Below are 24,273 nucleotides of genomic sequence, written 5' to 3' on the forward strand. Positions count from 1 at the left end.
AGCGACGAGATTCTTCTTCACGCATGCGACGACGCGAGGGTTTAGGTTAGTGACTGTTACGACGCGGTATATATGCCGAAATCAAGAGAATGGCCTCAGGTATCCGAACGGAGGAACCAGGCCACAGTGAGACGCCGTTGAACAATACTAAACGATTGGTTTACATGGTGAAACAGACATATCTTCTTTAGGAAAAAGCTGTGTGCGTGTGTGTGTGTGTGTGGGGGGGGGGGGGGGGGCAGTCAGCGGGTTCCTATGTTTATATAATCACCCCCCCCCCCTACTATATACCGGCATTCTCTCGTCACGTCAGCTAAGCCAGAGCCCTAGCCTTCTCTGCGCTGAACGGAGCCGGGGAATTCAGAAATTTGTGGAATTTCTCCCTCTGGCGTAGCCGACGACTTGGTCAAGTGCCAGTAAGGCGAAGCACATTGTCTAAAAGGCAATGACGGTGGCTAGCCCCCGAGAATGTAACAACGGGGCTATGAATTGTCCACTTAGCACACAATGGTCTGTCGAGGCGAGGAGGTCACGTGAGCGGCGCTTAGCGGAGGCGCGACACCCGATCCGGCGTCCGAGAGAGTTGCGCCTTTTTTTTTTTTTTTTTTTGGAACGCCTGGGTGGCTGAAGCACTTAGGAGTATACTGACTCATGAGTCTTGACATTTCCGACTTGCACGGTCACGAAAGTCTCAGCTTCAATTTCTTTAGCAATTATTTGAAGGTCTAAACTTTCCAAATGCTAGCAAAAATACTGGCAAGATACATATTTCCGACAATACTTATTTCTATGACCCATTTCCCGTCGGCTTCGGTACCCAGGAGTTTTAAGCGTCATGACCACTGTTGGACGTTTCCGTGTGTAAGTAACACACACACACACACACACAAAGAAAACGATGCGGGAAAAAATGATTATTTGGAGGGAGGGTATGTGCAAAGGGTTCGGCAGAGCCCTGGCCCGTGTCCATGCATAAACTCCGGAACGTTGATGGAACGTTGACTGACGGTAACACGAGGTTGTGTCTACCTATAGCCATCTTTTCTCTGTATTATTCGTCTGCACTCTGTACCGGCATAACTTTGTCAATAAAAGTATAGTTTTATATGTGCTCGAATATCAAATGCACTCACTCTTAATTCCAACACTGTCGCATGGAGTTCCTGCCCTGGCTACACTGCTTTCCGAAAACTTTGTTGCTCCATGTATTTTCGCTTAAAGCTACAGTGTTCAAGGGTAGAATCTGCGATCGCGCAGCAAGTTTCTGTGTCTACAAAGTTAGTGAATTTAATATTCACCTAAAATAAAAAGTAAATAAAAACGTAATGTGCTTTGGGATACCGTAGGTTCCTTTGAACACCTGAAACCTTTCCCATTTGATGGTGCGTTCCTGTTAATAACTTTGTATGCCTCACACAGTCCCTGTGCTGACGGCTTTTACCTTGACGGCCTCGCTATCGGTTTCGCTTCCCTGGAGGTACATTAAGGACCTAACAAAAGTGTGTTTGCGTGACGTTTCTGCGAAACGATGACTCGCACGTGTGCATCATGCCCGGAATAAAGAAAGGGGGGGGGGGGGGATAACATCGCATTGAAAGGTTCCAAGACACGTCCGTCGTGAGAGCCTTCACTATTTCCCTGGCAACACTTAACGCAAATTACCCCCGGAAAATGTACGGTTTCCTGTTGCGTACCACAAGCGAGGACGCGTGCCCGAAACCCGTGCTCGTGGAGCGTTTACCGTACACGTGAAGTAACTTGGCACCAGACCCTTCGTACCTTTCTGAAGCAGTCGCGGCTTCATAATGTTGCCGTTTGCACAATCTATTCAGAAAAGACAGTGTTGATCAATATGACGACGATCATGATTTTTTTTTCACGAATGGCAAAAAAAAAACATTGTGGGTTTATTATGGAAAGAAAACAATAAATTAACATGCCAAGAAAACAGATCATAATGTAACGTGTAATACGGTACTAAGCCTTGCAAGCGAAAAAAAAATATAAAATAAAACAGGGAAACAAATGTCGTAAATGGCATCGCGGATTTTGGACTCATTTTACTGGAAATTGTGTTTATAGCGTACTTGAATGGCTATTATTATATGATACAAATAAAACATGAAAATATGGCAGAGAACGATTAAAACGGGAAAAGATTAACAAGGTCTCAGTTTTGTTACACAGAGGTAATCAGACGTCTTGGCAAGCGTTCCTATGGCTGTAGCCTAACGCAGAAGGGAGCCCCGGCCAGGCTGTTTTGTTGTGATGACTTTCGTGGCATTTATTACGTAAAGTGACACCTTGGCAGTGCGTAAGTGACATCAGGTAATAATACTTGCTCATGTCACTTTACCCACGGCGCATGTCGCACAGCTTTTGGGCTCTCGGCCAATTGTGCGGCGCACACAGACTCTGAGAGTGGTGGCGCCGCAGCGTATCTATCACGGAGGCTAACGAGAACAGCGTTGTGTGCACCGCAGAGAAAAGGTTGTTCTTAAGAAGTTGGCGACATCAACTGTCAAAGCATCTTGATGTCGTAGTAAATGAATTCAGAGCAGAAGTAATAACTGAAAATAGCTTTTTTTTTGGGGGGGGGGGGGGGGGGGGGGGGGGAGCAGCAAGGACTACAAGTGCTTTATTCAACAACGCGGACTACGAGACACGCGATTTCTTTGCGATATCTGATCGAGGACAACGCATCGGCACACGCAAAGCGTTCTTTTCAAGATTGCACTAGGATAAAAACGCACGTCACTTTATCGCATAGCGAATCAATTGCAACGGGCAAGTATTCCAGGTAACACGTTTCCGGTGGCGCACATCTTATGAAAGGCGAAGCCAAGCTTCTTCCCTGGGTGTGCGAGAGCATCACCGCGTCCTTACACAAGCGAGAGCAAGATTCCTACCGAGCACACGCGTAGAGAGTGCCGGCGTTAGTGCCAGGGCCCCGAGATTTGCGCCGGCTCGTCGTAGCGAGCCGCGGGGAAACAGAGCGGAAGAACAGCCACTCCGGAGAAGCGGGGAGTAAAGTATCTCGTCTACTCCCTCTCATGCGGAGAAGGTGAACCCCGAGATCCGCGGCGGCTCCTGAAGAACAGACACTTTGCAGAAGCGGGCGCCCTTTCTACTCTGAGGGAGCAAAGTATCTCGTCTACTCCCTCTTGTGCGGAGGAAAGGGTGCTTTGCTTTCTTTTTTGTCTCTTCTTCGTTCGCTCCCTTCGCGTCGCCCGTTCTCCGCGGTCGTGGCGCGCACACGCAGTGGCGGTCGAGCGCACCTGGACCAAAAGAGCGGCGGGGACTCAGTGACGGAGAGAGAGTGAGGAGGTGAAGGAGGAGGGCAGGAACGACTGCAAACTTGGACGAGTGGAGGAGCCGGCAGGGGGAGAGCAGTAGGTTTGCTCCCGAAACCGGCCCGGACAGCGTACTACTACACGCCCTAGCAGAAAACCTGTTTACGCTTCGAACTGCTATAGAAGCGGCGACGGCGGCGGGCGGTGGGGGGCGACTGCCGGGCGCCATCCGTCCGCCGGGCCTCTGGCTTGAGCTGCTTTGCATACGTCTACGCACGCTTCTTAAAAAGCTCTCTCTCCCCTTTTACCGTGTTCCTGTCTCAACCGGGGCTAGTAGTGCTTTTTTTTTTATATATAGATATAGTATATACATATCCCCGTGCGTTTCGCAGGATCCATTCTCTTGTGCCCTTATTAAGTCGTTTTCCCGCGAGTGCGAGTTTTCTGGCCGCGCAAGTAATACCTGTTCCCGATGGAGCAGCACTCATCTCTCTATTATTGGGGCCGGATTGGTTTCTTTCCGCTTCCTATTATACTGAAAGGCTTCTGTCCGTCCAGATCACAATCGAGGCCCATATCCTTTTTTGTTCTATTTATTCCCAGTGGGGTCTTGACCACGACTGCGAAGCAATTTTTCTTCTAAGCCGCATTGAGGAACCCGTTAGTGACGCCAGGTTACAGGGTTCCCACGATGGAACACTGTTACTGCAGTCAAGAGCCGAAGCGAAAAAAAGAAGCTGCAGCAGCAGTTGGAAGGTTGCCGATCAATGGGAACCGAAGAGCAGCGGACAGGTTTAGGGAGCGATTGGCGATCTTAAAGCGGAATCTCTCTTACTCGCTCAGCGGCTTCCCTTTTTTTTTTTTTTTTTTTTTCTTGCATCTCTCGTACGTCGTTCGAACCTGTAACTCTGCCGTGCCCTGTGAAGCTATTATTTCGGCTGACCACTTCCGAGAGCCTGTCTTTTTTTTTTTTTTTTATCGGACTCGGTCAGTAATGAATGTCAGCGTGCGCTTCGGTTCTTCGAAAGGAGTTATGAGAACGTAGGCAGTCTCGGTCGCTTGACTGGTCAGGGGTGAAAGAAAGGATCCATTGGTGCCACGAACGGCGGGAAGACCCTCCGGCGACGGTTGCGCTGCTGAGGAGCGTGAGATAGCCGCGATTAAAGGTTCTCGCCAACCAAGAGCTTGTCCGATGGGAAACTGAATTGGAAGGGAAGCTTGTGGGTCAGAGAGAACGATAGCTTTGATTCATTCGGCGATGACTGCGGTGACACTTCGTCACGTCATACTCGCGACGAGACAAAGCTGGAGAGTGAATATTCCGGTTCAAAGCCAAGCAGGTCGGTGGTTTGCCCCCCGCCTCCGTTGTAACCCTTAACCTCGTGGGAACCGAACGCCGAGACTCGTTACGGAAGTTGGGCAAATACGTGTTCCAACGTTCGTCCGCAAAAATGGAAAAATGACGAAGAGTGGGGATTTCAAAGCTTAGCGTCCGGTAGGGATCAAAAAGAAAGACAGTTTAAGGTGACGAGATCGACTATGGGAAGCATTTCAGAAGGGTGGGCATTTTTTTTTTTTTTTTTTGCTCAACTTCTATACACACCTAGAGCAACCTACTCACTGACACAGCAGTCTTTTCTTTGTTAATTTATTTCACGACAGCTAGAAAAGACGCGCGATATTGTATCCCAGCAACGGACCCCAAGCTATGAGAAGTATAGGATAAACCTGGTTTCAAGACAAACGATTAGCTCGGAGACCGAAACGAGGCAGCTGGCCCATGCCGTCGTCCGCCTCATCCCCGCAGAGGGCGTTGTTGCCGGTGCTCGTCGAGAACGAAGAGTACTGGGTTTATTTACAATAATTACAATAAACTGAACCACTACACTTAAGGAGGTGACACCGGTGCCTTTGGTCATTGAACACCGATGTGAGAAGTACTCTCAGGCACACACGGTTCACTGACCCAGAGACAGGAGGGGTCAGACAGCAAGGCGCCTCCCATTCACGCGCCGCCGCCGCTTTTGCAGCGAAAAACGTGTGTGGAGGGGGGCTTTAGTTGACAGGAGGGTTCAAACTTGTCACATTTGGCGCACCTCGTGACTGGAATGGTCAAGCAATTAGCTGGTACGTGTGACCGTCGGCTTAGGCCGTCTAGCAGCGTAGCCGTGCATCACGCACTTTTCCAGGAGTCTGTTGGTCGCGAGCTGCTGCCAAAGCGGCATCCATGAACCGCGCATTTTTCGCCAGACGTCCGGTTGCAGTGTACTAGAAGTGTACAGTGTACTAGTACACTGCAGTCCGGTGGGGGGCGCACTGTCAGCTTCGCAAAGCTGAAGCGATTCGTCGCAGGAAAGCGGGAGCGACTCGAAGTTCTCTCACCCTGCTGGTCGATCGTAACCCCGTGTTAAAAAAACTCGCGAAGTGTTCTCGTCAGGCTACCGCTGAGCCCGATATCAGTGAAAATGATTGCATTCCAAAGATAAAGTCAACTTTTGAGTTACGGTTGGTAATGTTTTTTTTTTTTTCTAGGCCGTCGAAAGATTCAAGAAATGTTTCAGAGAATCAGCCAGTTTCACGAATTAAACTGAAGCACGACACTTAAAGCTGGCGAATCCGCACCAAAAACAAAGAGAACATGTTAGAGAATATATTAGATCTTCTTTCGTTGAGATAAGCAAATGAATGAAAGCGTTGAAGAGGCGTTGAACTGGTGGCGCGGTTTAATACGTACTTTATACGAACTGACTTAACCAGCGGTGACAACTTTCCGCTCCTGAGCACGGAGGTTCGAATCCTGACGGTGCGATTGCTGTGGGAGCGGAATGCAAGTATGGTATTCGTGTACCGTGCTTTGGGCGCACGTTAAAAAAAATTAACGCAGAAACTCCTCTGAGAGTTGTCTAAGTATGCGTAAGCATTGTGCCACTAACTCATATCCACCAGCCCGATGTCATTATCAGTGTTATGAAACTTGATCCGACCAGTATAAACGACAGCGCTGCGGCGACACGGAACTACTGCGGACGGCCGCGCAAGGTGCATTGATAACGCAAGCAACGCACTGCAGGTGGCGGTCCCAGGTGCGCTGATGACGTTCCGATCATTATAAGCCGTTATCTTTCTTTAGCGCCTTATCCATCTGCGTCAAACCATTGTGAACCGTGATCAACGGTACTCCGGCGGCGGCGGCCCCTGCGTATGGCGCGGCCGCGCGGGCGCTATCTCGAAAGCGACCTGCGATGGGGACGCCGCTTAGTTCGCGCTGAAGCGAGAGGGAGCACGAATATCAATGCGCTCGCTGCTGTGGGCCTTATCTTGAAAGCGATCGTCTTATGTGACGGACGGATGGGTTTCCTCGTTGGGTAGACATAGAAATGCTTACGTATATAATACCCAGGGTGCTGCAAATTAATCCGCACAATGAATTAACTAATCCGTCTCAAAGCAATTCGAGACACCGTAAATGGAGATCTTGGAGTTCTTCAACGTGCACCCAAATAACGATACACGAACATTCTTGCATTCTGCCCGCATCGGAATGAGGTTGAGAATCGAACCTGTAACCTTCATGCTCGGCAGCAGAAGGCCTGAGCCACCGCGGCGGTTACGTACAAGTTACGCGACGAAAACCAAGGCTACAAACTCCAAACACGGTGTAGAAAATTCGGCACGACGTCACGTCGTCCAGCTTTGAAGAAGCAGCCAAGCCCCGCCCCAATCAGTCACATACAACACTCCCGAAAAGTCCCGATAATCTAGCGAACGAAACGGAGGTGGCAGCCCGATAATGTGAGATATACTATAAACAATAACTCGAGCCATCACCGCGGGTGTAGGGCGTCGATAAGTCGTGCGAGGACGTGGCGGCATATTGCCCGGGGCGATTCTCGGCGACAGACAATGGCGGCCGTGTTGAGCAGAGAGCGAAGGGGCGTTCGAACGATTGCCTCGGTGCTCAAAGAGGGGAGAGCCCGCGAACAATGGAACAAGCGGAAGCCCTATCCGGCGCGAGTACGCGTGCAATCTATCGGGAACGCCAACATAGACCACTCAACACAACCGCCTATAGACTCGGATGTGCTCGCGCTCGAGTACGCGGGGAATGCACGGACGCCCGTTAACTTGGGGAGCGAATCCGCGCTAACCGCGAGAACGAAGGAAATTCAGTTTCCGCGGAAATGGCGCAACGCGGAGGATGCTTTTATCAGGGATATTGAAACTGGCTTGATAAGTTGGAGTTATTATAGCTGGTGCCACTTTTGGTGTTAATACGAGTTGCTTGTGGTGCTGATCGTCGCGGACAATCTCGACGAGTAGATGGACGTCTACTGGTAGCGGACTAGTAGACGTCGTCTGTGTTTTTCCCGTCTACGGAAGACAACTAGCAGTAAACTAGTAGACGTTTCGTTAGTGTCTTCTGTTTACGCAAGACCAGTAGTGCAATAACAGACATTTCGCTAGGGTCTTCCCTCTACGGAGGATAACTAGTAGAAGACTAGTGGACGTTTCGTCGGTGTCTGCCCAGTCTACGCAAGACAATTAGTAATAGACTGGTAGACGTCTTGTCAGTGTCTACCGTCTACGCAAGACTTGTGGACATTTCGTTATCAGCTCGCGTTCACTAGATACGTTTGCCCATGAAGTAGAAACTTTCGTGAAATGGGATAAGATCGTTATCCACCAGAAACAGGATGCCACGCAGCTACAAACAACACCATCAAAGGTTTCTCAGAAAGAAACCTTCTTAGTTGAAACAAAAGTCGTGCTGGTCCCAAGCATCCAACCTAGCTAACGTATGCTGCTGCACGTCTGTGCGCAGAAGCCGCTTGTCCTGCAACAGCAAACTGCCGACATAAACTGATCGCACGACGGACATGTGACCCTTGGTCTTGAAGCCAGCAGGCCGGGAGGAAAACGTGCCGGTGTTTCACGCGGTCGCTGCACGCCACGGTAAACAACTGCATCGACAAGCACCGGGAATCTGCAAATGCGCCGCCTGAGGTGATACGCGACCATATCTCTACTCCCTACCGTTCTTGCTTAACGTCATCTCGATCGCTGATTCAGCCACAAAGCTGTGTAGCCGAATATACAACCGCGACAACCGCAGTGCATTCACAGCGCAACTATGCATAAGCAAGTTAAATTAAATTTTATTGCAAACGAATTTTATGAAAATGACTGAGAAAAGAAGACTTGCAGTGTAGGAAGTCCCATAGTCAAACCACCATCCGGTGTCGTTGTGACGGGCAGCTACATCACAGCCGCAACGAGCGCCAAAACGTCGGACGCGATATCCTGCCAGCACGTGACCACCTTCTTCCGTGTCATGTCGTCACGACACGACACGACACGTACTTGCGCCTCCTGGGAAACGACCACGAAACTAAACGCTGTTTATATTGCGAAGTATTTCACGTCGCTTTGTGGCTAACTACTATTTTCTTTTTTTCAAACGTGTCAAGGTCGAGGAACGTTCATTTAAAGACAGAAAATGAAAAAGTCGGCGCAACTATACGAGCATGGAACGGAAGAAACCGACGCCTTGTTCCCCAACTCCGGCGTCCGAAAGAGGGTTATCTCCGAAACTGAACGAAGAGACACGCGACGTGCACTCCGGCGAGTCAAGGTGCTCCTGCAAGCTCGAGCGCCCGGCCAGACCGAGCGGGGGAGGGTTTAAAAAAGAGTCGTTTGCCAATGCTTCTTCGTCTCCCTTTTCATTTGGCCTCCCTTTCTCACTGCCACCAACCACCCTTCGCTTCCGTCACATTTTTCGCCCTGCTTCGCTGGCGACCGGCCGCCCTCTCCTCCCACGACAGTTTTTTTTTTTTTTTTTTTTTTTTCTCCCAACTCTTCTTTCCTTTGATTCTCTTTCGTCGCTTTTCCTTTCAATCCTTTCACTCTCTTCATTTTCCAAAAATGAAACCAGAGCCCGCACCGCCGCCGTCATGACTCAAGCGTTCGTTGCAACGGCCGCCGAAATTACTTCCTCGAATCCTTCTTTCCACTTTCGCTTTTCTCTCCCTCTCTTTTTCCGCCATGAGCGCGGTGCCGCAAACACGACGGGATCCGCCCATTGCGCCAGTACTAATGGCGCACATCAGCAGCAGCTCCAAACAGCGTCCGCGCGTCCCTCTCATCCCAAACTCGATGTCTCCGCTCGACACCACCTAATGCTCCGACAAGGCGGCACATGGCTACATGAAATAAGGATATACTAAAGTGTTCAATAAATGCGGTTTGTCTCTCTCTCTCCGCTACGTTCTCTCCTCTTCTCGCACAAGAAAAACACCATCTACTACGCTATCTAGATTCCAAAGGGATAACAAACTCAGTTAACCTTAATAAAGCCGAACCCGGATATATCGAATCTGAAGGGGATCATACAAAAGTTCGATATATAGGTAATTCTATATATCAAATTTTATCTAAAAATTCAAAGGGATTTTACTGCTGTTCGTTATACACAATAATTCGTTATATGTGGTTTCGTATATCCGGGTTTAATGCCGACAGCATTTATAGGGACCAACTCGCAGGCCCCGTCCGCGTTTTCCAACGTAGAGCTTCCACCGAATATTACAAAAGTGGACACTGGCGCTAGTGCCTGTTTAGGAAGTATGCCAAGCAGTGTTTATTTCTTTTCTTATTATTATTATTATTATTATTATTATTATTATTATTATTATTATTATTATTATTATTGTTATTATTGTTGTTGTTGTTGTTGTTGTTGTTGTTGTTGTTGTTGTTATTGTTGTTATTGTTGTTGTTATTGTTGTTGTTATTATTGTTGTTACGCACGCCTTCTTCATCTGTATGTTATCACCATCATCCTACGTTGCGCGATCCTCATCTTCAGTTATGTGTACCATCATCATCATCATCATCATCATCAAGGGGTGTGTGCCTTTGCTGGTTCGCTCCCGAGCACTCGGGCCGAATAAACGTCGTGCCAACAGAGACGTCATAAGTGGTGGATGTGATATATATATATATATATATATATATATATGCCTTGAAAATGTAGAAAGACAAATCCCAATAAATAACGCCATAAGCCTGAAAAATTACGAAGGTCCACGTATACTACCCATCACTCTCATCGCAGTGCCGGTTCAGGATCGGCCCAGCAACGCGTTCGATATACACAGCCTCCGGGATCGGCCCGCTTTATATGTACACGACCACCGAGATCGGCTCGCTTTATCACTGTCATTGACACCAGCAACAAAGATCAACGAATGTCCTGCTTAATGCTGGTGCATAAAAAACAAGAAAAAAAATAACAAGAGGAAGGAAGGCAAAGAAGAAGGAGATAAACGAGTACTGACACCGGGCACCAATTAGCAGAGATTTAAGGGCTGGTTAAGAACGCTGGAGGCAGGCGTAAAGAAACTCGAGGGTACGGCCGTCTGCAACGATAACAGCGACGCGCCCTAAATCACGGCCGCCGCCGCGTTAACCCCAAACCGGGAGCAGAGGGAGCACGAAAGATGTAAAGGCGTTCTTTCGTATCTTCGTGTGCGGAGCCTGACGTCACTAATATGCCGCCGGGTGGCGTTGCCGTCGCATTCTAGGCGGGCTATATTTTTCCACATTGCCTGAAACTCCGCTGGCGTGAAATTTCGCTGCAGGCGAGATTGATAAACGCGGCCAAGTTTACAAAATTTAATTTGCAAAGATTGCTGTCACAGGCGGTGAAACAACGACGAATAAACGAAATATCGAACTATAGTCACGCAGCCTTCTCGCCTGTTTTGTTCACAAAAGTGCACCGCGGTGTGTGTACTTTATTTCTGTGGTTGCGTTCCGCTCGGCTATAGGCTATAGAAGCATCTTTCAATGTCGAATTATAAAATTGCGCACAGTTCTCGATGACGTCAAACGGGGTTGCAATCTACACTGGATGAGCCAATGGGCGCAAGCCGAAGCTTCTCACGTGACGAGAGCAAAACGTGAACGGTTCGTCGCACGGTACCTAGAAATAGGGTTCCGCCCATAATTGACGAATTCGTGTAAATTTACGTGGAACCTTTCAAAAAAGATTGGCTTAACGTTGGTTCCAACAAATGCATTGGATCCTGCCATATTTCTTTTTCCAGCCGTAAGTGGACGACTTACATTTCTCGGGAGTATAGCGTATATAGGGAGCAGAGCTGCTGTAACTTTAACTGACACAGCTGATGTCGAATAAAAATTGCTTTCATTAACGTTGCCGACGCCGAAAGACACCCATCTCTGGTCATGAGAGCGGCGGCCTTTAAAAGTTGTGCAACGAACCATCCGTACGCCCACCGTGCGCGGTGGATCAGTGGCTATGACATTGCGCGTGCTAAGCACGAGGTCGCGGGTTCAAACCACGGCCGCATATCGGTGAGGGAGAAATGCAAAAACGCCCGTGTACCATACATTGGCCTCACGTTCCTCAGGTGGCAAAATTAATCTGGAGTCTGCCACAACGGCGTGCCTCATAATCAGGTCGTGGCTTTCGCAAGCTTTGCCGACCGTACATCAACGATTCAGAATGAGACGCTCCTAACAACGTTGCGTCACTTGTGTCCAGCCGTGCGCGAGTACCAATAACAGCTTTGTAAGCAACCTCATAAACAACGTCATTAACAACAGCACAAAGGTTTAATGAGGAAGCTAAACAGCATAGCGATTCACGCAGCGAGAAAAAAACGTCCGCACAACGCGCGAGCCGGAAAATTCACCGGAACAACGAGATGAAGCTGGAGCACACTGCATTCTTATTCGCAAGGTTTGCCTTAATCGCCCATTCATACAGCCTTGACGCACGATGCATTTAACAATTACCGTTTCTGCAGCATCAGGAACAGTTGCATGCGATCCTTACACCTGGAATACGCATCCGATATTGCGTCGACCTTTCCGTCAAGTGGCGCTCAAGCGACTGTGTTGCAAAACACTCGAAATGCGATTTCTCAAACGGTTTCAAGAGCAGCATTGCCTGAGAACTGAGAAATGGAAAGGTGAAGGAAAAGAAGCATTTGTAGCTGACGTTCCCTTTACAAATTCCTAGCTCTCATTCTAAACGCTTCCTGCAGTCGCCATATATCCTTTCGTATATCTGTCATCAGAAAAACTACAATTCACGATGCACTTTTGCAATAGTCTACACTATATATATATATATATATATATATATATATATATATATATATATAGATAGATAGATAGATAGATAGATAGATAGATAGATAGATAGATAGATCTTCTAGCCTGCTCTTGTGTGAGCTTCTCTACAACACACGGTCCTTGGCCGCTAACACGAACAGTGAGTAAGTGCTATTTTTGTACAAGGACCACAACGTCAACAACGTCAGATCACGGATAACTCGTGTGACGCAGCGATGTGGTGGCAGCGGTGGGGTATATATACATGTTCACTGCACACAACTTCGCATCGCGCCTTCTCGTGCGACTTCTACTGCCGTGGATACAAAGCATAAATTAAGCCGAGACGGGACACCAACGCAGCGCCGCCTACATTACAGTTGCGTGCAGCATGTGTGGCACCTGCACTAGTTCGTTTTTTTTTTCTCTCTCTCTCTCCGAAAGTCAATTCCATTTTGCTTTCACATTGTCCTCGCATCACACCCGGATCATGCGGCAAACACGTGACAAACGCGGAGTCACGGACTGTCCCTCGACACAAGAGAAAACAATAGAATACGATGTTTGATACATAAGGTCAAAAGCCCTGAGCTGACGTGGCCCGAGAACTCTCTATTTAGCGATTTCACAAACTATACTCTCAGCATACCACCAGAGACGCTTTGTAATGTCGCAAGCTGCCCTGATGCTTAATATTCAATTGCGTCCCAACAGAATGCACACTGAAGGCAAAGACAGCCATTAGAAAGTCAATTTCTTTCCTTTTTTTTTTTTTTTTTTTTTGTAAGGGCAACCAACACGGGCCCGCGAGTTACACGCAAAATATAAGGATACCAATTTTGCATTTGTAACTGTAACGCTGTTAAATAAAAAAATAACAGATTGGAACGTTTATCAAGAATGTCCTAGAGAACAATGAGTATATGTAAATTTTGTTCGAAGTGGCTAAGGCAAATGACTTCTTTCCGTTAAGAAGCAGTACTTATACTGATACAATTTCGGCGCTAGGCATTAACGCCGAGTTTGCCCCGCAACGTGATTCAGAGAGAACATAGGCTATTATTCTTTCTGGGGTTTTACGTGCCAAAACCAGTTCCGATTATGAGGCACGCCGTATTGGAGGGCTCCGGATTAATTGTGACCACCTGGGTCAAAATTGCACTACAACGCAAGCACACGGGCATTTTTGCATTTCGCCTTTCATAGAAATGCGGCCGCGCGGCCGGGATTCGATCCCGCGACTTCGTGCTCAGCAGCGCAACGCAACGCCTTAGCTGATTGAGCCACCGCGGCGGGTAGAACATAGGCTATGGCGGACGCCGCATATGTTAAAATGTCCCTTAAAGGACAGAAAAACATTTCACATAAGACGTGGCGCGCATACCTGTGCCTTCAAAAAAAAATATATAGACAAGCGACACACTATCACAATATCAAGGCCAAGCAATAATTTATGGTCAACGTCAAATAAAAGAACAAAAGGGGTGGGGTGAAGGTCAAGAAATAAAATAATTTAGTCGCCTCGTGACAAATGGGAGGTATCTGTTGCCCACATTGTCAGTTTCGGCTCTTTATCGCTTTCAATTCCCCATGCAGCCAACAAACACATATTCGCACAAAAATATTATCTTCGTGTCACGCCTGGGGAAGGCAGATCGGCATGAATCGACAAACTCAACACCGTGCACTAACCAGGACTCGGGAATCGATAAAATAATTCACGCACAACGTTCCATGAGGCACGTCATGTTGGCACAACGAAGCCGTCCGCTATACAGACTCCCAGCTTCGAAGACCAACGATCTGACCCGGTTCGGTTGAAGCAAACCAGCTAAGGAGCACAGTTTGCGTGGTCCGTCGTGTTCTCGTGGCTCATGTGTCCGTGTACGCCTGCTGTGTCGTGCTTGAATGGGGTACTGCAAAGAGGACTCATTTGCAACTGTCCAAGAACATCGACATTTTGTGAACATTTACGCGGTGCGAACCTTTATAGGTTGTGTACGCAACCTTTAGAAGCGATGTCCCTCTGAATGTGTGTGTGCTTTATTTTTTTTTTTATTCTTCTTCTAATCGCTGTTTGATTTATGACCACTATGCGCACAGCTATCATGCCCAACAAAAAGAGCAGCTGACGCCACATATAGGCACCAACCTCTCGTTCTATATAGTTACATATTAATTACATTATGGTGTTTACCGTGCCAAAGCATTATGAGGCACGCCGCAGTGGTGGACGCCGGAATAATTTTGACAACCTGGGGCTACGTTAACGTGCACCCAAATCTCAGTAAACAAGCGTTTATTGCATTTCGCCCCCATCGAAACGCGGCCGGCATCCAAACCCCACGACGTCCAGCTCAGAAGCGACGCGCCGTAACAACTGGACTACCGCGGCGGCTTTAAATACGGTTACAGATTAATAAAGGAAGCACACAGCCTGGTAGGAAGCAGCGCACCAAACCGCCCGTGCAGGGGAGCCCAGACTAGACGCGGTGGTGGAAAGGAGGAAACGGAGAAGGAGGTCTGGCGGCGAAAGCAGCGCCCCTTGCAGTGCACCGGGAGAGCGCCGCGCGCGCCAGCCGAGAGCCTCCTCCCTCTTCCTCTGGCGGGACGTCCGACGCCGGGATCCACTTCCAACAAGTGTCGCGAACACCCGTCCCCCACCTTTCTCCTTCGCCCCCTCTCTTTCTCGAGCCCGGCAAAAAGCGGCCCTCCTTTTCTTGCGCACGCGGCAAGCAGAGACGCCCGACGACGACAGGGACCCGCGCATTCTCGCACTCCTTCAATCCAAGATGGCGCCGTGCGTGCCCGCCGCCAGCGGCCACGACGGCTCGCCCACACCGATCACGTCGGCAAAATGAAGCGGCGGTTCGCTCAGCGCAAAAAGCTCGCCCCCACCGCCGGCCTGGCCATTCGCTCGAGTGGCCTTCGAGATCGAAACGTCCCGAATCTCCGAGCCCCCCCCCCCCCCCCCCCCACACACACACACTTTATGAAGAAAAGGGAAATATATACGTGCACGGCGACTTCGGTGCTGGCGCGTCAGCGAGGTTTTTCCAGGTTTGAACGATCGGGATGAAAGCGGTGACCCGCGCTTTCCCACAACGCACTCCCGGCCCCGCGCTGTTCATTCAATCGCTCACAAGCCGCGTGGGTGTGTTTATATTGCTTTCAAACGGCATGAGATTATTTTTTTAAAAATAAAAAGACATACCCGCTCTTCGTTAGTGCCGACGCCAAATAAAGCGCGCAGATCCCAAATGTCGCGTAATATTATTTGGATTTGATTTTACCTGGCATCTGCAAATATTTCCTTATCCAGAATCTATTTTCTGTAAATTATTACCAATCTTACAACGCCTCTCAGACAAATGCGACAAGCGTACTGTGCTGCGGTTTCGGTTTATTATTTCTTTGTTTTGTGCTGCCGCTATCACACATGCGCTTCCGGTGGTCGTCTCGCATGCTGCTTGCTTGGTGTAGCGCAGCAAATTAGTCCTAGTACAAAAGCGGGTCCAGAATGCGCATGCGCGGAAGGCTGTGACCCGAACCCAAGACCTTATCCGCACCGGCAGAACGTCATATTCACTGAGAGATGTACATGACGGGTTAGGGCCGATTTACGCTCGGAGCCTGCACCGCTCGCCTACCGCACGCGTGCGGCCGTGCGAAAAATTGCGCGTGTTCCACACTGGTGCACAAATTTCGGTTTACACTGGGCCCGCTCGTGCAGTGTAAACCGAAATTCGTGCGACATGTGCAGTTACTTCGCATGAATCGAGCCTTTCTAAGAATTGCCCGTTTACTAAGAATACAGCAGCAACACAATTCAATGAGCAGGGGTAGAAAGAGACAGGCCTTCGCTTTGAAGGAGAGTCACACCACGGGCAAGGTTAATGGCATTAACGGATAAATGCGTCAAAGTTTCCTTAATTCCATCACATCGGGAGAGATACTGCCACAAGTGCACATTTAATCTGATTAAGTGCCTTGATTGCGATACTGCACATGGTCGATGCCAGCACTTGGACGCGAGGTTTAGAAGAACAATAATAACAATTCTACCATTAAGGGTACCCCCCGGCTCCTCATTAGAGGTGAGGATGAGTTCCTTACCGTTGTGGGAGCCCTCGCTTTCTTGTATGCAAGAACTGCATAATGCAAGAACCGTATATACTATCGCAGCTGCACTCACATATACGGGTTTAACCACAAATAATCACCCACCCTTTGTGAATGAGGCATCCCCACCTGTAGTACTGTTTTAACATGCACAGTCTGTCAGCTACTATGCCACGCATTTATGAGATGGCATCGCCTTATATGGGCCATACGAAGCCATATTTTTTCATGTTTTAGTGCCCTTGAGTTTGCCACAACGTGTACATGAGATGCGCAAGGTGTAACGGAGAAGACGTGGATAAAGCAGCTTTACCAGCCGTAGCTCCAGTGTCAGCGGTAGCGCACAGGCTAGAAGACATACAAGTAGCTAAAGTTGGACACAGTGCAAAAAAAAAAAAAAAAAAAAAGCTCTAGATGCTGTAACAAATTCACAATAGTCCCACAGGACCACCGTCTTAATATTACCAGAATGGTACCTTCTCTATCGCGGTCAGTCACATTCATGACACTCTTTGGCCAACGAGGCCTCTGCGCCAATAAAAGCTGTCAATCATCCTAATGAATAAAAAGCGAACTTTTAAATGCCTGAATGGCTACGGCCAGCTCTGGTTCAAGCGCTCTTAGCCATCAGAAACTTACGCCACATGATATCGGATCACCGCGGAAAGAAAAAAAAAAGCCAATAATAATTACATAACGTAGGCACTAAGGTCCTTACTCCCTATTATCTGTGTTCTCTTCCAGGGCATATTGTAAGCCCGCTGTGTTCGTCATAGATTTTCTTCAGCGGGGACAATACAGACCTATCTATCATAAACAGAACAATTGCTAGCGCACACTATCTGCTGGTACAGCGAGGTCAACCTCCCCCCAGTAGAGGGTGTTTGCAAAGCGACGCTAGACTTAGGTACGGCAGCCGTTTTCAATGGCACGTGGAAAAAAAAAAAAGGGGGGGGGGGGGCAGTGTTGGGGGCTGACCAACGGCAAAGTAAAGCAAATGGATTTGTTCCTCTCTGAAAGAGGAGGTTTGCAATGTCAGGTGACTCGTGAATTTTAATGCGTCAGCCTCAGAAGAAGAGGTCCCCCGCTAAGCAGTGAAACGGGAAAAAAAAAAAAATCGATGTCATGCTATACATCTGTTGCGACCTTCGGTAATAAAAGCTTAAAACCTCGAGAAGTACTATCAGCATTAATTCGAACGCGAACAATTTCGAATACTGCTCCGATGCATTGCTTCGTTTCCAGGCTAATTTACATTCTTAGTTCAGAATAAAGTATGCAACGTTTAGCACTGCTCCATACTTATAAACCGGCAACCTCATACACGCCACACTTCCACGTAATTTGGCGTGAAAGGTATTCGTTCCTGTGGTCGTTTTATGCTGTTGGTATAACAATAACGGAACTAACTAGTTTTCTTTCTTGTGGAACCCGTGCCCCCCCCCCCCCCCCCCAAAAAAAAAAAAAAAAAAAAACCGCATATCCACGGGGTGAATGATGATGAGTGGGCGAAGCTCCGGAGGGAATCATCGGTAAACCGTGAATCTTCCGTGTAATTCGCCCAGTCTCGCCGCACTAAATCGAACGATTGACTTCCACCAATGACACGCGCCATATGTGACGTCATTCCTATTTTATAACAGCGCCCTTCATTATAATTGCACCATCTCCCGCTTAAGGGGACGCTAGCACAAACGCGTTAGAAACGTGCAGTGCTCTCTAGTAAGGGGGAGAGGCCACAGCGTCTTACGCAGCCGTTTACACATGCCGGAACGTGCACCGCGTTTGCCGACGCCATCACATGACTGCTGAGAGAGTATAACCCCCGTATTCATAAACGCTCCTCGACTTGAACTTGACTTGCCACCGCCTTGGGCAGCGCGTTACTGATGATTGCCTGATGAATACGTAGCTCGCCTACAACCACCTCAACTCGAAATTGAAACACACGTAGCTCCGCGACACGTAGTCCGCACAACCACGGTGTTACTAGACCGACCACAAATGGAAACGACAACTCCGCGCTGCCCGATATCCACGGCCGATAACGCCACGAGCAATAAAACAGTACGTCATCACTGGACACCCCGATGTACACTCCTCGAAAGAACACTCCCGAAAGCTTTTCTGCCGTCTTCCACAGGTCGTCTGCGACGGTTCAAGCAACCGGGAACACAAACTCGTAAAAAAAATGAAGGGGGGAGGGAGGGATAGACCAGCTCAAAAGCAAACAGAGGCAACGAGGGAGACTGAACGCGCACTGCACGAGAAACGTGCGCACAAAAAGGAAAAAAAAAAATAAAAATAGCGTGGCTAAAATGAGCGTGTCCCGCACAGAGCAGCGCGGCCAACAGAGAGGCGCTTTCTCGCAACCTCGCCAGCGCAGCTGCCGAGGCAGTTGGCTTGCGTGGGTGCAGACGGCAGCAGACTCGTCCTCTCCCCCCCTCCTCCCCCCTCTCTCTCGGACCCTCACTTCCAGCCTAGCCGCAGCAACGAACGTTGGGGGAGCCATAAAGACAGCACGTCGGGCGGGCTGGCGGCGCAGATAGTCATCGCCCACGGTTGCCAGGCAACGGGTCAACAAACAACCCCGACCGAGAGACGACGCCGTCGCTGCCGGCGACACACACACACACGAGTCGAGCAGGTCAAGACCCCTACAGTAGCCTTTGTGTACGGTCGGGAGCGACTGTATCGGAAGAAAAAAAAAAAAAACAATATATACGCAACGATCCGACCACGTCCGTTCATGCGCGTACGACGGTGATAACCACAACGGCAACGCACGGCTAAAGTTTCACGGTCAGCGTGAAAGATCACGGTGAAAGGTTCCGCGTAAAACAGAGCCCCCGGACAAACGTCGCGCAGAACGGAACCAGGACGGCCGTTTAGTGTGACAGATAACCGCTAACCGGCAACCTCAATGGGGAGGCGGGGGGTCCTATGAAAACGTCTTCAATCTATAACAACGTTTGTGCTGCGACCAAACCGTAAAACATTGCACTGCCCGTAGCGGCGTAATGTAGCGATTCCTTTAGATCGGTTCTATTCCTTTCTTATCAACCGCTCGCAACCGTCCGATCGTGGTCATAACGTGCGCGGATTGCAGTACGGACCGTAGCGGCCTGGGCCGGCGTAATGTAGCGATTCCATCGGTTCTATTCCTTTCTTATCAACTGCTCGCAACCATCCGATCGTGGTGATAACGTACGTACGCGGATTGCAGTACGGACCACAGACGAAGCGCGTAAAATGAGAATATTTTTAATAGAATCGTTGCATTATCCAGGCCTCGAATGCGATCGCTACGTGGTTAACGTGGCTGGCCATGCATTAGTTAGCGCGGTCGACTCCAGCCTTTACGCGACGGTGTACCATAATCGTCAGGGTTAATGCTGGCGACCGTTGGGTTACGTCCCGTTCGGTGGACACTCCGCGCTGATCACGTGCCGTTCAAATCTTGCGGTCGAACCGAAGCGGTGCTTGCTGGCAGTAGCAGAAGCGATACCTCCCCGACTTGCGTCGCAAAATAAAGGAACGCCCTCTCTCAGATTTGTAGCGGGGCGACTGGAGGCACGAGGAACCGGAACTCTAGTCAAGGTCTCGTCCCTTTCCCGCGACTCGCCGAGCCCTCTCTCGATTACCGTATCGCGCAAACTGTTCCTCGCACTGTGCCGCTCCGCCGCTTGCAAGCGACTAGTGAGTGATGTCACGGCCGCCGAGTGGTTATCGCACCATTGTAACCGTGCGCGGGCGAACGAGCGACAACCAATCGCAGAGAGGGGGGCGAGCGACAAAAATAAACAGCAGACGACGGCAACACGCTCGAGCCGAGCAAGCCTTTCAGTCTGCGCAGACTCCAGCGCAAACCTCAATGCGATGGCTGCGCCGCTAGCAGACGCCACAGGCCGAGTTTTTTTAGCAGACGATGGCCCACAAACGGGATAGAGACGCGGGCTAAAGACTTCCCGTCCCTTATTGAATCGTACGAATATAGACAACGGTCTCGCGAAAGCGCAGTCCTCGGTCAAGGCGAAGCACAACTGCAACCGTTAACGGCGGGTATGGATGTTCCAAATTTGCAAGCGGGGTTTGATAAAAAAAAAAAAAAAAAAAAAAGGCGAGAAACGTTGGGGACTCACCTCACTTATCGCAGGCGTCAACTCCGGTAAACAGAGGGGGTCCGGTCCTTCGCTGTACGACGCGGCGAAAAAGAGGAATTCAGGCCGCACAGCGAAGCGACGCGTGCGATGACAACAGTCGAGGTGTTTTCCTCGGAAGGTAGTAGATCCAGTAGAATCACAAAACTCACGGCGGAGAACGAAGAACACAGGGGGGGAGTAAACAAGCCAGCCGGCCACTGAGCACTGAACAACAATCGGGCCACGGAGTTGGGGGTCAGAGATCGAGACAGAACTGAAGCAACAAAAAGCAGCGTCAGCACTCGAATTCAAAAACGTGGAAGAGTTGTCGTTCGACGGATCACGTTTAAGTCCAGCGGTCCGTCCAGAGCTAATTTCTCTTCTTTTTCAGTGACGGAGAAAAAAAAAAAAAAAAAAACGCGCGTACACCACACCACAAGATACCTCTCTCCCCCGCTTTATCGCTTTTTCCCGCTTTTGCTTTCGTCAACGGTGCCCCCGCACACACACACACACACGCACAAACTTCTCTTTCAGATGCGGCGGCGGCGGCCGTAGAAGAAGAAATCGACGGCCACAAGAAAACTGGGACGGACGGGCCGGTCGACGGTTCAGGCAAGGGGAAGGCGAGCGGCCGCGGCGGCGTTATACGACGTCAAGAAAATTCCACGCACACAAGCGAAGCGCGCACGGCCCGGCGCTCCTCGCACACGCTCCGGCACAGGCGGCAGCTGCTCCCGCGGGCTTGGAATGCGAAGTATGGCACAAAGAATCCCCAAAACGCGGACGGCGGCGGGCGCCCCTAGTGCGCAGCGGCGCACGCGCATGGGTGGGGCGTAGCGCGTCACTTCCGCCGCTCCGCGTGACGTCACGGCATCAGATGCCGGTAGTTCTTGCAACGTTCCAGGCGTACATTCGCGGCGTCGCTCGCATTTCTGCTCCAGGAGGCCAAGAGCACCCGTCGCGACAGGGGAGGAGGTTGCGGCGGGCTGCTCTGCCCAATCAGGAAAAGAGCGAGGGAGAGATAGCAAAAATATAGATAAGAAAATGGCGGGAAAGAGAGCGACGCCACTGTGACCAGGGTGTGCAGACAGAAGCAGACGACGGTGGAAAAACCGGCTGCGAAGCGAGCGACGTCGGCGCACACAGCGCCGCGTGGTGTCGGCGAGCGCAGTTAGCGCTTTCAGCTGACGGGGATGGCTTTGCGATGAAGCGGCGTAGAGCTCCGTTAAACTACTCCGCGTTTTGGACTGCGCTGTGTTCCGTCAGTTCTTGCTCTTAATTGTTCGAGGCCACTGCTGCACACCAATTGGCGCATATGGTGGAAGGGCCAGCGCTAGATGATTATGCCAGGTGCCAGATGATTTGGGAGACCCGCGCACGCACAAATCTTCGGGCTGTGAGTATCGCTGCGAGCGCATCTTACACCAGAATAGTTACGTAATTCCTGTAAAAATAACTTGTTCGAAAGTCGCGTTCGGTGAGAACTGAAATTAAAAGCCTGTAATTAACGGGGACGGTGGTTGTGTGTACGTGGTTTGTTACGTTTGTCCTTGTATTTTAGTTTTCATTATGTATATTTTTTTGTTCTCCGGCAGGACCAGCAAAGCGACTACTCTACGAGCCGATGACCACAGGTCCAGTCCAAATTGCGTCGTCAAGTGAAATGAATCTCTGCAACTCTTATTAGTATTTTTAATCATACGTTTTCTACGTAGTTCGACCTCTTCAGACAAGACAAGGCTCCGCGACTTCTCTACACTCGGTGGCTTCAGATGAATTCCAGTTGCTCTGGCGGCAAACGTGAAGTGTCACATTAGAAAAACATCATTTGCTTTAGTGTGGCAAGCGCAGAAGTCGCAGCTACGACATATTCGTCGCGAGCAGCTGGGAAGGCTTTTGTGGATGGCTGCTTTTTACGAACACTTTTGAAGCGAATAAAGTCTACCCGCAATCTGTTTACGTATGTAAAGATTGTCATTTCGGCGTTCAAAGTGCAAACTCTGGTTCTGATATTCCGGCGAGCAGATGTGCGCAAGTGAAACGTGCGACATCTTTGCGGCTTGCTTGTTGTCCTCGACATATCATGACCGCTTTTAGACATGCTGCTGTGACATTCCTTCTCTGCAGCTGGGTTCTCGCTCCGGCCATTGTCTTCGTCGCATGCGTTTGGAAGCATTAGCGTCATAGCTGAAATAAACATTCTCCGTTTATTCTTCCTCTTTCACGCCTCGATGGAGCATTTTTCATTGTCTTCGACTTCATATATTACGTTGGCAGCAGCTGGAACCCAGTAGGTATGTTCCTGATGCATCGAACCTCAGAAAATTAAAGAAAAAGAAAAGAACTTCCATAATGATGACAATTATGAGGTCATTTTATTGATGCATATTCGACTTGCGTCCACGTCAAGGGTAACTACCGTACGGGCACTCCCAAATAGGAGCACGAAAAGTTGCGCAGAAAGTAAAGCTTCAGTATAAGAGCCACTCTCATAAGCCTGAACCATTGGGTAAGGCCCGCATCGTGTAAAAGTTCAGAAAGTATCAGAATGTTCTTGTTCCAGGTAATTTTTATATTTAGTTGTACCTGAATTACAGTACCTTAAGCAAACCGTGTTGATTAGAAGACACATCGCGACGTTCATTTGAGCCAATTGGTGTCTCATACATTATTTTCAAACAGGATGGAAATTTGGGCAGGTTGGCTTTGCATATGTATGCAACAGGGACGCAAAAAACGACACACATATGAACTGACACACACGAAGGGTCACTTCCAACAAATGTATTCAGAGAAAAGCCGATAATATTCATACACAAGGTGCTGCCGCAACGCGTCAGTGCGCTGTCGCGTTCAAATATGCAGTTCTTTGGGTTTTTATGATACGAATACTACTCATCCAGCTGTTGCCAGCGTCAGCGATTCTTTCTGTCTCAATTATCAGTCTCACCCACTTATCGCGACTTCTAGCGACAACAGAGCATGCGCCAAAATTTGGCCCGCACGTACAATCTCGACAGTGAATTGCCAGGTGACTTCTGCCATTCCTGACCTTGTTTTGGTACTGCCGTAGCCTATCATTCAAAAATTGCTGTTTGACCTACGTATTTCCTACCTCACGACAAAGGTATTTCGTTTATCACGCCCACCTGACAGGAGACGTGTTTGCTCTCGTGGGTTACGACGCAAACTGGCGTTTTGCTGGGAGAAGGGCCGGTTAATTGCAGAGCCTATAGAACGCTTCAAAGGGGCAGTGAAGGTCACCTTCACATCTGCTCGCAGAACGATTTTCTTTTTCGAATTTTGTGAAATAGGGAATCACGGCCAACTTTTATTTTTTCTCGAGGCTGCTCTCCATTCAGCTGGCGAGTTCGTAACATCCTTAGATCCTTTTTTTTGCGACAGAAACATGAACATGTTCTAGGTTGCCTGCCGCTTTCAAACGGTCAATATATTTCAAAAAGTTTTCCTGTGCTCGGTATGGACTTCTTAGAAACGTTCAACAGGCACATGTTTGCAAAGCTACATTTGAATAGCTTTGAATGGGATGAATTAAACGGGAACAGCGG

At 49.2% G+C, this 24,273-nt stretch overlaps 1 protein-coding gene and 1 long non-coding RNA gene across 3 annotated transcripts in view; one reads left to right on the plus strand and one right to left on the minus strand.

Annotated features, from left to right (window-relative positions):
• The window catches only part of LOC119463880 (transcriptional enhancer factor TEF-1), a 209,244-nt gene extending 187,787 nt beyond the window's left edge, over positions 1 to 21,457 (minus strand). For both annotated transcript variants that reach the window (XM_049656587.1, XM_049656586.1), the window contains exon 1: positions 20,702 to 21,457. The gene's annotated coding sequence lies outside the window, so the exon portion shown is untranslated. The remainder of the gene's footprint in view (positions 1 to 20,701) is intronic.
• Positions 21,458 to 21,802: 345 nt separating this feature from the next.
• LOC119464225 (uncharacterized) lies at positions 21,803 to 22,661 on the plus strand. The gene is made up of 2 exons (XR_005194412.2): positions 21,803 to 22,100; positions 22,300 to 22,661. It is a non-coding gene; the product is annotated as an uncharacterized LOC119464225 (long non-coding RNA).
• Positions 22,662 to 24,273: the final 1,612 nt, after the last annotated feature.

Source organism: Dermacentor silvarum, chromosome 9 (assembly GCF_013339745.2).
Source record: "Dermacentor silvarum isolate Dsil-2018 chromosome 9, BIME_Dsil_1.4, whole genome shotgun sequence".
Taxonomy (NCBI): Eukaryota; Metazoa; Arthropoda; class Arachnida; order Ixodida; family Ixodidae; genus Dermacentor; species Dermacentor silvarum.